This window comes from Passer domesticus, chromosome 32 (assembly GCF_036417665.1).
Source record: "Passer domesticus isolate bPasDom1 chromosome 32, bPasDom1.hap1, whole genome shotgun sequence".
Taxonomy (NCBI): Eukaryota; Metazoa; Chordata; class Aves; order Passeriformes; family Passeridae; genus Passer; species Passer domesticus.
The window spans coordinates 2,755,593-2,767,706 of record NC_087505.1 but is presented as its reverse complement, the minus strand read 5'-3'; the positions used below and the strand labels follow the sequence as shown (position 1 = coordinate 2,767,706).

The window sequence follows — 12,114 nt, the reverse complement described above, 5'->3', positions numbered from 1 at the left end:
TTTGATGTTAGAGTCCCATTGAAAAATCACCCCGTGGAGGTGTGGCAATCTTCCCAGGATGATAAATTTGAATGGCAGCTCGGGACGGTATCGATGAGCCTGCCGACTGGAAATGGACGTCTGGATCTTTTCTAATGCTGCCTGTGCCTCTGGGGTGAGAGACCTCGGAGAACTAAGCTCCTCTCCCCCTTTCAATAAATTGAAAAGGGGGGCCAGGTCCTCGGTGGAAACACCCAGCCAAGGTCTCACCCAATTTAAAGCCCCACACAGTTGCTGGACATCAGCGAGTGTCCGAATGTTTGGCCGAATTGATATTTTTTGAGGTACAATAGTACGACGGCCAATTTCTAGGCCCAGGTATTTCCAGGGCGGCATCCGCTGAATCTTGTCCTGTTGCAGCTCGAACCCTGCAGCAATCAATGAATTGATTGTCAGGTCAAGCGCATGTGTAAGCATGTCGTCTGTCGGAGCGCAAACTAAGATGTCGTCCATGTAATGTTGGATTGTGACTTCCGGCATTGCAGCACGCACCGGGGACAGCAAGGAGGACACGTACCATTGGCAGATTACCGGCGAGTTCTTCATGCCTTGTGGTAATACTGTCCAATGATACCTCCTCCTTGGGGCTTCTCGGTTGATGGTGGGAACCGAGAAGGCGAAACGTGGGGCATCATCCGGATGGAGGGGAATTTGGAAAAAGCAATCTTTTATATCGATGACAGCCAATTGATGGTTTTGAGGGAGCATCGCCGGGGACGGCATCCCTGGTTGAAGAGACCCCATATCTTCAATGATGTCATTAATTTTGCGGAGGTCGTGGAGGAGCCGCCACTTGTTCTTATTGGGTTTTTTGATGACAAAGACTGGGGAGTTCCACGGTGACGTGGACTCCACCAGATGACCCTTCTGTAACTGCTCATCCACGAGCTCCTGGAGCGCCTTAAGTTTTTGTTTAGAAAGCGGCCACTGCTCTACCCAGACAGGGACATCTGATTTCCAATTAAGTTTCTGGGTAGGGCGCCCCTCAGTGACCGCTGCCCGAAAAACCGGAGGAGCCGATGGTAGGTCAATTTTGGCTCCCCATTGGGCAAGGAGGTCTCTTCCCCACAGGGGTTCCGAATAATTTAAAACAAACGGGCGAACAGAGGCCAATTGCCCGTCTGGCCCCATAATTTGAACGAAACTCCGAGATTGCTTCGCCAATTGGACCCCCCCGACACCCTGGATTTTTCCAGCCACGTTTTGCAGCTCCCAATGTGCCGGCCATTCCCTTGCGGGAATGATCGTCACATCTGCCCCGGTGTCCAAGAGTCCATGTAACGTGGTGGCCTCCCCATCCTTCTGTATGTGGCAGGTGAGCCGTGGCTTGTCCCCGGTGACAAATTGAGACCAAGCCACGGTAGGTGTTACCTCTGTGTCAGTGGTGGACTGACAGATTTCTGGGACAGGGATCGCTTGCGCAATCACCTGGCCCTTGGGTAGAAAGATGGGTGGCTGTGTGCAATGCAGGACGACAGAGAATAGGTGTATATGTGTGGACACCACCCCCGGCAAGATGTTGATGTGTGGTGGGGTGTATTTCGTGTCTCCGACAACGACATACTTACATTTGACCCGCCACCAAGTACCTTGTGCGTCTGGCGAGACGGAGACTTCCCGGAAACTGGTGTCTGTCAGGTGTAAGGGCTCGATGAGCTGGAGCCTGTACGGAGAGATATTAGAAGTGGTAGTCAGTATCGGATATGAGGTAGTCGAGTCCTGTGGATATGACAACGTAGGCGGATTAACCTGGGGAACCGCCTCCGGCTGTTCCCCTCCTCCTCCCCCCCCGCGAGATGGAAAGTTCTCCGCCCTACTTTTATCTTTGCGCGGGGAGGCCTCGCGCTCTTGAGTTAGTTTTTTGAGTGCTGATCTGCCCGTTGAGGTTTCTGATGGAACTTAAAGTTATAAAACTCTTTCCTCAACGGGCAGTCAGGCATCCAATGCCCAGTCTTTTGGCATAAGTGGCACGGAGCATCGGCGCCGGGAGGTGGTCTTCGGATGGGACGGGGCGTCCGATGCGGTGCTGGATTACTGTCCTCTGCCGTGGTAGATTCCGCTACGGCGACTCTCCGCTGAGTTGGGCGCTGTCCTCTGGGAGTACTTTCGGGGAGGACAGACACCTTCCTTTCGCAAACTTGCAGCATTTGGGTCAGGTCCGGTGGAGGGTCAAAGGGGAGGCTGAGGATGGCAGCCTTGCACGCAGGATTTGCATTGGTGGCTGCCATCTCTGTCAGGATTTCCTCCCGGGTCGCCTCATCCCGCACCTGCATCTCTACTGCTTTCCTTAACCGCTCAGTAAAAAGAAGAAACGGTTCGTTATCTTCTTGTATGATTTTAGTATATGAAATGAGGGGAGCAGTAGGAGGTCTAAGGGCAGTGAACGCTTTCAATGCTGCAGATGTTGTTGCCTTAAGTGCCTCTGCAGGGATATACCAAGCCTGGTAGTTCCCGTCTGCCCAGTCCCCGATGCCACAAAGATGGTCTGTAGAAATCATTCCTCCCTCCGTGTCCCTGGCGGAGCTTGCATCTTGCCATAATTGAGGCAAAATCTTGCCTATCTCTCGTTTCCAATTTGCCTCCCAGAGACGGAACTCTGAGGGGCTAAGCAAGCACGAAAAGATCCGCCGGAGATCGGCAGGAATGACGATGGCATCTGTTAGTGTGGCCCTCAGGATTCCCCGGAAAAACTCACTTTCCCTGGAGTAATCCTTCTGGGCCTTACACAACTCCTTGATAGTGTGATTTGAAAAGGGGATCCACTGGGTCTGGGTCCTCCCTTCCCTCCCCGGGATGTAAGAAACCGGAGCCGCGGAAAGGTTAAGCAGCGGCCCCTGGTTCCAGGCCCCAGCCCCCCCCCCAGCACCCGATGGAGCGTGGGAACCGGAAGAGGGAGCGTGGGAACCAGGGCCCGGGGCGGAAGGGGAGGAGCCGGTGACGGGGGCGGGGACCGATGGCGTTGTCCCCGCCTCAGAGGCGGAGGCTTCGAAAGGTGGAGCTGGGGGCGGAGCACCGCGCAGAGGGAGGGGCGGAGGCAAGGGCGGAGCGGAGGGAACTGAGGAAGAGGAGGGGTCAGGGAAACGGAAAGGGTTTCGCGGGGAACGAAAGGGATTTCGGGAAGAAGGAGGCGTTTCGGCGGGAAAACCCATGAGGTCTCCGCCATTTTGGGATTCATCCGCGCCATCTTGTGATGGTGAATCTCCCGAAGGGGTAGGGGAAGGAGGAGGATAAAAACGAACAGATTTCGAACCTTTTAAACACTTAACTGGGGAAAAGGGGGGACAGGGAGAATCCCGAAGAGTCTGGCCAGGACTCCTCGGGCGGGGGGAAGGGACACCCTGAAGAGAGCCAGGAGGATGGTATAATTCCTGCGCGCTGCCATCGCGGGCTGCTCTCTTCAGGATCCCAGATCTTGGGGTAGAGGTAGAGGGAACAGGGGTAGGGGAAGAACACGCAACCGAACTGGGGAGGAACTCAGGTGAGGTTGGCTGCTCTCCCAATTGCCTCTTAGATCGTAAAAGGTCCCGAATAGTTGAGCTTAGATACGCGATTTTTAACATCTTAGAGTCCCCCGAGCGGCACATACTGTTAGCTTTTAAAACGACATGGGACCAGAACGTATGGTTAAGAATCTGCTCGGGGTCTGTGGTAGGGAATTGGGAGAGGAGCCAAGCAACCAACATTTTAATATCCTTTTTGTGAACATTATCAAAACCCCCCACAACTAAAACCCCCTGAACTTTTCTAACAAGCCTCTTTTGGGTCGTCGAGACTTTTGCACCCATGCTGTTGTTGATTGACGACCCAAGCCCGCCCGCCTTGGAAGAACGAAAAAGGAGAGGAAGGATAGAAAAGGGACAGTCGCCAAACCCCGCCGCCGGTCTATGCCGGTAGAGAAAAAAAAAATGGCCTGCAGGACTTGAATTGAATGGGCCGATAAAACGGCCAGAGCGGATGAAACCGCGGAAAACGAGGTGAGTTTAAAAAGGCGGGGGTGAGGGAGAGAAAGGAAAGGAAGGAGCGAAAAACTCACACTTGACGACTGATCCGGGAAGGGTCCAAGGCGGGAGGATCCTGCGGAGGGAGCCGACTCCTGGGTGCTGGAGCTACCGGTCCCGATCCCTGGGGAGCGCCACCCCTAAAACGGGGTCTGCTCACCACAGGGTAGCTTGACGGCCACAGAGGTTAGATCCGAATCCAAACGGACTGAGTCCAGGGATCCGGAATCCTCGTCCGCGTGCCCTGGTGATCTTCTCAGGGCCCCACGTTGGGCGCCAAACTGCAGCAGTGCGTCAGCCTCGACAGAAAACCCGGCTGGCCGAGGCCAGCGTCACTGGCAGCACAATGACGCCCCCTGTATCCTCTCGAGGATTGGGGTGCGCCTAGGGCGTGGAGGCCCGGAGTGACGGAGGATCCCGGAGAACGACGGAGACTGCAGTCCGCAGGAATGACAAGAGACGTTCCTTCGGGGTGCCAAAGTTCGGTTTAATTCCCAAGGGAGGACCGCCGAAAGACAGAGAAATGTGCCCGACAGCAGGTTATAAGGGATACAAAGCAACCAATCAGGGGGTAGGGGGGGTGTAACAAGATATTAACAGACAAACCTAACAACCAACCAGAGTAACTCAGGGGAGTGGCCCCGGCCCCTCGTCCAATCACCCCGCAGAACACAGAGAAACTTCTAGAAGGTGGGAAGAGTGTGCTGGATGACGGACAGGGACTCGGGGAGGAACCTAACCAAACTGGGGAGGAGCGAAGGAGGAGTGAGGGAGATTGACAGGTAACTGATGTCCTGGGACCGGACCAAACATAAAGACAGGGGGGAGCGGGCCAGCGCGATCCCACAGGGGGACACTGGGACACACTGAGACTGACTGGGACACACTGGGGGACACTGGGACGGACACTAGGACAGACTGGGGGACACTGGGACACACTGGGATGCACTGGGACAAACACTGGAACACACTGGGGACAGACGGACAGACATGGGGACACACTGGGACAGACTGGGACAGACACTGGGACAGACTGGGGGACATTGGAACAGACTGGGACAGACTGGGATGGACACTGGGACACACTGGGACACACTGGGACAAACACTGGAACACACTGGGGACAGATGGACAGACTGGGACACACTGGGACTGACTGAGGGACCCTGGGACAGACTGGGATAGACACTGGGACAGACTGGGGGACATTGGGACAGACTGGGACACGCTGGGATGCACTGGGACAAACACTGGAACACACTGGGGACAGACAGGGACAGACTGGGACACACTGGGATGGACTGAGGGACACTGGGACAGACTGGGATAGACACTGGGACAGACTGGGGGACACTGGGACAGACTGGGACACGCTGGGATGGACACTGGGATACACTGGGGACACACTGGGACAGACAGGGACAGACTGGGACACACTGGGACGGACTGAGGGACACTGGGACAGACTGGGACACACAGGGACATCCAGAGACATTCAGGGACACCCAGGAGCACTCGGAGACGCTTGGGGACACTCAGGGACAGCCAGGACCAGACAGGAACACCCAGAGCCCCCCCGGTCCCCAGGGCTGGCCCCTCTCAGCCCCCCCAGGCCCTGCAGCACCTCTGTGCCCTGCAGAGCTGCCTGTGCCTGCCGTGCTGGGGGTGCCAGAGCTGGCCCAGCCCTGCCCTGCTGGCAGTGCCCTTCTCTGTGCCCTGCCTCAGGGACAGCTTGGTGGCACCCCTCAGATCCTCCCCTCAGGTACCTGCTCTGGTGCCCGGCCTTGTTCCTCCCTGACCTTGCCTTAAAACACTGCCCAAGCCTTATCAAGGTGGAAATGGAGAAGAAATTCTGATCTTTCACTGAATGCCTGAGCTGGGAGGGACCCACAGGGCCCCAAAATCCCACCCTGCCCTGCTGGCAGTGCCCTTCTCTGTGCCCTGCCTCAGGGACAGCTTGGTGACACCCCTCAGTCACCCCCAGCCTGTGCTGGTGCCCGGTCTTGTTCCTTAAAACATTGCCCAGGCTTTATCAGGGTGGAAATGGAGAAGAAATTCTGATCTTTCACGGAATGCCCGAGCTGGGAGGTCTTGTCTTGGTGAATGCCCCATGTGTGAGGACACGAGGCTTGACTCCATTTTGCTCAGAAGGCTGATTTATTATGTTATATATTATACTAAAATACTACATTACAACTATACTAAAAGAACAGAGAGAGAGGGAGATCAGAAGGCTACAAAGACAAGAATAGAACAGGAATCCATAACAAAAATCCTGTGCCTGCTCACAGCCTTGGCACAGGGGGCTGTGATTGGTTATCAATTAAAAACAATCCACTAATGAAAGATGCACCTGTGGCATCCCACAGCAGCAGATAGTTATTGTTTACATTTCTTTCCTGAGGCTCTCAGCTCCTCAGGACAGGAAAAATCCTAGCAGAGGATTTTTCATAGAATATCATAGCTCCAGGGAGGGCTCCAAAATCCCACCCTGACCTGCTGGCAGTGCCCCTGATGATGCCCCCGGGATTTTCTCGCCCTCCAGGGCACAGTGCTGGCCCAGCTTCGGGCTGGTTTTCCTTTCTCACCTGGATCCTCAGGGTTGAATTCTGCACGCCTTGTGCCAGAGCAGTTTTCTTTTCATGGTTTCATTCAGGTTTTCGGGTATTGACAACTTAAAATCTCTGCTTCTGCAAAGATTTCACTTTTTTTTTTTTTTGCTGTGGGTGTTTTAGTCCCAGGGGTTTTTGTTCATGTGGGTTTCATGTATATACATATTGCATATAAAATTAATTTTAAAATGAATTTTTCCTATTTTTGGCAGCAAATAAAACACTATTTAGCTAAGTAAAACACAATTTAACAGCAGGTACAAATGGCTGTGGTAAATCCCATCAGATATTGCGAGCACCATTCCCAAAATATGAAGGGTGTGGAATTGTTGGAGGAAGTCTAGTGGGGACAAAAATGTAGAGAAAAGGGCTGGGAAAGCTGGGAATATCCAGCCTGGGGAACAGCAGGGTCTAAAGGGGCTCCAGGGGCACGGAGAGGAATTTCCATCAGGAACTGGAGTGACAGGAAAGGGGCAATGGGTACGAAGTGACAGAGGGAAAATTTAGGTGAATTATTAGGAGGAAATTCCTCCCTGTGAGGGGGAGGAGGCGCTGGCAGAGGCTGCCCTGGGTCCCAAGGCTGGGCTGGACCAGCCCTTGAGTGATTTTGTGAAAAACAACAATCATTTGTTTTTAAAATTTTATAGTTTAATGGTAATAAAATGGTTATTAAAATAGTAATATAATTAAAGTAATAAAAATGTGGACAATTTGGATTAGGACAATACGAGGCAATAAGACCAAAGAGTTAGGGACAGTCCAGGTACCTCTTTCTGGGCAAAATAAGCCTGAAAAAGGAGACACATTAACAGAGGAGTAACCCTTAAAAACAACAGCCTGTTGCATGTTCATACACCTCATACAGGATGCATAAATTCCGTTCAAACACAGGATTTTGTCTGGTCAGCGTCAACTTGTTCCCTTAATCCTAATGAACTAGGCAGGTAGAAGTTAATTTCTTCTGATAATGGAGCAATAAATTCTCTTTCTCTGAAAGATTTAGGTGTCCTGTGGCTGCTATCTCAGTGCGAGTCCTTTCTTTAGAAAAAAAGTATCCTACATAGCAAAGTTTCTATTTTAACATTATGTTGTAACCTAAAACTATATTTAACACACTACTTAAGAAAATTAATACAGCATAACTTCTTAACATAACACATATAACATTCATTTGAATATTTGTGAAAAGCCAATCATAAAATCCGCATTTTTCACAGTCTGGTGTGGTGGAAGATGCTGCCCGGGGCAGGAGGGTTGAGCATAAATTAATCTTTGAGCATAAATTAACCTTGAGGTGCATCCCAACCCTTTAATGTTGCACGATTCCAGATTCACACGAAGACTTCAACGACCCTGAACCGGCAGGCGCGTGGGCGTGGCACTGAGGCAAAGATGGCCCCATCCAAAGATGGATGAAAAAACCACCTGCAGCATTTTGGGGCCAAAATTCCCCTTTTCCTTCTCCCCTTTCCCCTTTTTTCCCTCGCCCCTTTCCCAGGTGGGCGTGGCCTGGACAACGATGGGCGTGGCTAATGACATCGGGGCGTGGTTAGGTATTGTAGGGCGTGGTTAACTATTTTAGGGCGTGGTTAAAGGTATAGGGGCGTGGTTTAAAGAGGGCGTGGCCAGGCGTGACCGCCGCGCCCTCTGCCCCGCGGGGGTGTGGCCGCGCGGTGGGCGTGGCCGGCGGCGGGGCGGGCGTGGCCGGCGGCGGGGGCGTGGCCGGCGGCGGGGGGCGTGGCCGTGCGCTCGCTCGCGGCGGAGCAGGAGCCGCCGCCATTTTGGTTCCGCCGCCTCGCTCGGCTCAGGCCCCGCCGCGGCCGCCGCTCGGTCCCGGTCCCGCCCCGGCCCCGTCCGCGCCCGGGCGGCCGCGGGGATGCGGCGCGGAGCAGCCCGTGCTCGGCCCCGGCCGCGCTGCCGCTGACACGGTGAGGAGCGGGCGGGGACTGGGAGCGCCTCAGGCCCGCGGCCCGGGGGGAGGGGAGGCGCGCCGGGAGCCGCCGCGGGGCCGCCTCGCTGCGCGGCCGCATCTCCGCCGTGCCCCCCGCGGCCGCGCTCCGGCCGCCGCCGGGCATCCCCGGCGCGGCGGGGCAGCCCCGGGGGCGGCGGGGGGATCCCGGCAGGGCCCGCGCGGCCGGAGCGGGGGCAGCGCGCAGCCGGGGCCGGCCCGGGGGGACCGCGCCGGGCGGGGAGGCACCGGGAGACGCCGGGAGGCGCCGGGGGTCCCTGACAGGCGCCGCGGCGAGGGGCGGGGGATCCCCGCTGGCGGCCGGGCCCGCTGACAGCGGCGGCGGGGCCGGGGCTGCCCCCGGGGCTGCGGGAGGCGGCGGCCGCGCCCGCCCGCGGGCACCGGGGCCGGGGAGGCTCCGGAGAGCGGCTCCTGGCGGGTCCCGCGGCCCCCCCGCGCCCGGGGCTGCGCATCCCCGGAGTTCCGTGTGTCCCCGGTGCTGCCGGGGGTCTGCCTGCCAAATATTTGTGGGGTTTTTGGGCTGGTTTGTTGGGTCGGCGTCTCGTAGACTTTGTGGTGTTCCTTCAGCAAAATCGCGCTTCTGGAGTTTTATTCGGTTTTATTTATTGTTTCATTGCGGTTTTGGTGCTGTTTCAGCTTTGCTGAGCGTGAGTGTGGGTTCAGGTGGTTGAGCCTCGGCCTTCCCCATCCGCAGCCAGAATGTGTCCCCATCCGTGTCCCTCCCTGCCGCGGTCTGTGACACCCCCGTCCTGCTCTGTGGTTCTGCACCCTTCATTGTGGAGCTGGGAGCTGCTGCAGTGTGGGTTCCCATCCCGTGGCCTCGGGACACGAATTCCCTCTCCCGAATTCCCTCCTCTGCTGTCAGGGAGCTGGAGCCGCTGGGAGCAGGGACACAACCTGTGGCTTTGCCCTCATCCCTTCAAACCTGCTCCATTTCCATTTGCAGCACCTCCTGTCCTGCTTTTCTCCCCCCTGTCCTCCCTGTTAAGCAATTTAAATCCCACCTGCAATTTTTTCCAGTCTTTTGGGGTGAATCTTTAAGACTCTTGGTCATCCTGGAGGACCTTGGGATCATCCCTGGTGCCTCTGTGGGAAATGGGAAATTCTTCTTTCCTGCTTTTTTTCCCCTATCCTCCCTGCTCAGTATTTTAAATTCCACCTGTAAATTTTTCCAGGGCTTTGGGGTGAATTTTTAAGACTCTTGGTCATCCTGGAGGACCTTGGGATCATCCCTGGTGCCTCTGTGGGAAATGGGAAATTCTTTTTTCCTGCTTTGTTTTCCCCTATCCTCCCTGCTCAGTAATTTAAATTCCACCTGCTCTGTTTTCCAGGGTTTTGGGGTGAATCTTTAAGACTCTTGGTCATTTTTGAGGACCTTGGGATCATCCCTGGTGCCTCTGTGGGAAATGGGAAATTCTGGCAGCTGCTGGAACATATGGGGAGAGATGGGCTCTAAAATCATCATCTGTCTGCCTGCTTGAGTTCTTAAGAAGTGTTCTTACCCAGAGCTTTTCTCAGCTGTCTGAGAGTATAAAAGAGAGACTCTCTCTCTCTTTTTTTTTTTTTTTCGTTTGAAACAGTTCTAAGTCTGAAACATCTTGGTTTAAAAGACAAAATTACCACAACTTCTTTTTGGACTTGAGTTCGTTGCTACAGGCACTCAGCAGTTGCTTAAAGAGGTTTGAGTGATAATAACCAGTGACAAAATTTGAGTTACAATTTCCAGAAGAAGCTTTTTCTTTTTTTTTTTTTTTTTTAAGTTGTTTTCAAAAGTTTAAACTGTCTTAGAGGATATAAAAAGTGTTTTTTTTCCTTGGTGGAAGAGACACATATTGGTAAAAATGGCAGTGCTGTTGTTAGAAGAGAAAAGTGGCAATAGCACATGTAGTTACTGAATTAGAGGTATTTTAAAATAGATATTGCTGTCTATGGGATTGTTGGCTTTTTAAAAATTAAATCCATTTCTCTGCTGTTGGAAGGGCTGCTGCTGTTGTGGACACATTCTACCCCTCCAATGAGCTCATGAGTCCCATCTCCAGCTTGCAAAGGGAAAATAAAATCTGTCATGAGACCTACTGTGATTGTTCTGTGACAGCAGAATCTGGGCTTGTCCCTGCTTTTGTGTCCCTTACCTGTGGCACAGGTGTGCCCACTGTGGGCTGGGAATAACCAAAGGATTGCAGAGGGAAGTTCTGGTTTGCTGGGACCCTTGTCTTTTACTGGATGGGTAGAAATAAATGGATTTTCTGCAGAAAAATCCCCTGGAAGGCACTGGATGTAGGGAGCTCCTGACTCAGCCTGTGGCAGCTGGGATAATATTTTAGGAGAATTCCCAAACTGCTTTTCCCTCAGCAGTCAGTGTTGGCACTCACAGCCTAAGGGTGGAGGAACCTTTGCTCCAGACACTTGGTTATGCAGATTTTTAGCAACTTTGCCTTTATTTGCATATGAATAGGCAACTACAGAATTACCCTGCACCTCCAGATTCAGCCCTGTGCTTCCAGACCTGCAGTCAGCCAGGGGCCAGGTTAAAAACCAGGAGAAACTCTATCTAACTTCCCAATTTTCCTCCCACTGGAGCATTTTCCAGGGTGTTTTACCCTGTCTGTCCTCTGCCTTTCTTCCCAAAAAATCTGTGTCCTGTTCCAGGTGCTTTCCCTGAGCGTGGCCTCTGCTCCCAGCACTTCTGTGGAATATTCTTCCTGACAAGACAGGTCCCCTGGGATTTCTGTCTGCCAGGAAAAAACCCAGCAGATTCTGATTGCAAAGTGTTTTATTCGTTACCTCTGTGAAGCAAACAGGAACTTTATTGCAGAGAAATGTCTCCATCTCTGAACATTTTAAGGATGATCCAAGGCTCCTGTTTCCCCTGGTCAGGGACTGTGATGTACAGAAATACTTTAAAGCTTTATTCCAGAGAGATGTGTCCATCTCTAAACATTTTAACGGGGCTTATGCAGGTGATCCAAGGCTCCAGTCTCCCCTGGACAGGGATTGTGATGTACAAAAATACTTTAAAGCTTTATTCCTGAAAAATGTCTCAGTCTCTAAACATTTTAAGGATGCTTGTGCAGGTGATCCAAGGCTCCTGTTTCCCCTGGTCAGGGACTGTGATGCACAGAAATATTTTAAAGCTTTATTCCAGAGAAATGTCTCCATCTCTAAACATTTTAAGGATGCCTGTGCAGCTGATCCAAGGGCCTTGAGCTCCTGTTTAAGGATTGTGATGTACAGAAAGACTTTAAAGCTTTATTCCAGAGAAATTTCTTCATCTCTAAGTATTTTAAGGATGCTTGTGCACTGATCCAAGGCTCCTGTGTCCCCTGGACAGGGATTGTGATGCACAGAAATATTTTAAAGCTTTATTCCTGAAAAATGTCTCAGTCTCTAAACATTTTAAGGATGCTTGTGCAGCTGATCCAAGGGGCCCTGAGCTCCTGTTTCCTCTGTTCAGGGACTGTGATGTACAGAAATACTTTAAAGCTTTATTCCTGAA

General features: G+C 53.0%; 1 protein-coding gene across 3 annotated transcripts in view; it reads left to right on the top strand.

Annotated features, from left to right (window-relative positions):
- Positions 1–8,378: 8,378 nt before the first annotated feature.
- Positions 8,379–12,114, top strand: part of ASH1L (ASH1 like histone lysine methyltransferase) — a 76,573-nt gene continuing 72,837 nt past the window's right edge. For 2 of the 3 annotated variants that reach the window (XM_064401795.1, XM_064401794.1), the window contains exon 1: positions 8,381–8,577. The gene's annotated coding sequence lies outside the window, so the exon portion shown is untranslated. Of the gene's footprint in view, positions 8,578–12,114 lie in introns of all 3 variants that reach the window. The other variant, XM_064401796.1, reaches the window with a different exon arrangement.